This window comes from Tupaia chinensis, unplaced genomic scaffold, assembly GCF_000334495.1.
Source record: "Tupaia chinensis unplaced genomic scaffold, TupChi_1.0 Scaffold000232_1, whole genome shotgun sequence".
Classification (NCBI taxonomy): domain Eukaryota; kingdom Metazoa; phylum Chordata; class Mammalia; order Scandentia; family Tupaiidae; genus Tupaia; species Tupaia belangeri.
The window spans coordinates 2,448,639-2,450,570 of NW_006159708.1; the positions used below are offsets into that span (position 1 = coordinate 2,448,639).

At 43.4% G+C, this 1,932-nt stretch overlaps 1 pseudogene; it reads right to left on the minus strand.

Moving 5' to 3' along the window:
• Positions 1-872: 872 nt before the first annotated feature.
• Positions 873-1,668, minus strand: LOC102477010 (protein unc-50 homolog pseudogene; annotated as a pseudogene).
• Positions 1,669-1,932: the final 264 nt, after the last annotated feature.

Genomic DNA, 1,932 nt, shown 5'->3' on the forward strand with positions numbered 1-1,932 from the left:
CTTTTCTCTCCAATAAGATCTCCACACAGGAGTAGTCAGTTAACTACCCAGTTGGTATGGGCTGGGCTCGGTGACTTTCCAGTCTATACTTCAGCCTCAAGGCAGTGTACAATAAACCCTTTCGAAAAACCTCCAAGCTTTCAAGTTCTTGAGGAATATTCCTGTTCCCTAAGCTCCTCAAGCTGTCTTCTGTCAGTCAGAAGCCTTTTCCTCACACAGATTTCCTATCATCATCTGATATATTTTGTCCCTTCCATTAAACTGTGAAGTCCCTGAAGCCAAAAAACAGGTCTTGTTCAATCTGAGTGTGCCCAGCACCTCCATGCTAATAGTTGGGACAGAGTTGCTCAACCATTCCCTGGGCTTTATTATCACTCTGGATCAAAGCTATCTCTTTTAGATTGCAAGATGTGGGAGGATAGGAACTTAATTAGTGAAAAGTGCAAGTGACTTCCTGCCAGAGTTAGCTTCTCCGGTCAATGGAGGGGGTAACCACATCTGGGATGTAACTTGAGGGATTTTAGAACATGCTGTTACCCTCGTCTTCTAAAACTCTACCAAGTTCCACCCTTGCCTTCTGAAATTCTACCAAGTGACAATCCCTGAAGGCTCTTCTGTTTTGTTTTGTTACGTTTTTAAGTTTATGTATTTCTTTCTTTTTTCTTTTTGTTTAAAAAATATTACAGAAATGTACATTTAATTCATTTGAAGGAATGTACTTGACAATAGTGTTAACATATATTTCTTCAAATTTGCAAACTCTATATCTTTAAGATATCTACAAAGATAGGTTATTTACAGACTTTACAAAAAGTCATCACTGCACCAATACTGCCGACATAGTTAAAGGTTGCATATTGTCACCTTTCTCTTCACTTCACTCTGTACTTGTAGAAGGAACAGAGAATGTGGGTGAAGTTCCACCCCAATGCCAGGGACAGCCCGTACAGGAGAATGAAAGGTGCAAATGGGTAGCGAAGAATTACCGTGTTCTTCAAAAATGGCAGTGCACTGTAGCCTAGGAAGGTCGCATAAATGTAATAGCCAACTGCAATCAACCATAAGGTATTTCCAACTAAATGTCCAATAAATGTGTCTGTTAGGATAACATGGTTGATGAAAAACAGCTGGATAAAATGCAAGATGACCAGGAGTGGATGAAAAGCATTCAGGTGCACATCAAAGGCAGAGCCCCACTCCACATCATAATCTCTGCTCTGTCCTTTCACTAAGTACTCCTCAGAGATGAACCACATTAAAGTTGATACTAGAAGGCCAGCACCAACACAATCTATGAATACAACCCAAAGAAGCAGCTTTATGGTCTCAAAAACAAAACAAACAAAAAACCATGTCCGGCACAAAGCCAAATCCTATAGTGGACACACAGAGCCAGATACTTAGTAAGACCAACAAAGCAGGGTCATTGTGAGCCCACTGGTCCTTTGTCTGCTCTGGGTAATGAAAATTTCTGTAAACTCTCTGTGGGGAAGTGAACAGGTAGAGCATCTGCCAGGCAGCGAACTCAAAGTCCATCTGCAGAAAATGAGAAAGCCTTCTCAGGTATTTGTAACACTTTGTTCCAGCTGTGTGTCTTGCTGCATCCCTGGAATTCAAAACTCCATTCCTCTGCATAGAGGAATTCATTGACGTACTTGGCAACATTTCCCTGGAGCCCTGCTGCGGCCTCAACCCGGTCCGAACTAGGCAACCACCGTGGCCCAACAGCCAAGCCCAGCAACAGCTGGGCCAACTTCCCTGCCCATGACGTCACTGGCAAGTTTATTTATTTCTTCTTCCAGCAAGAGAGATAGAGAAAGGCAGTCTTGACACCCCTAGTCTCAGCCAGCCCAGGATCATGGGCACTTGGTCCCAGAGAACTGGGGGAGAAGGCAGGCACCTCCCATGTAGGTCAACCTTACAGGCCTCCTG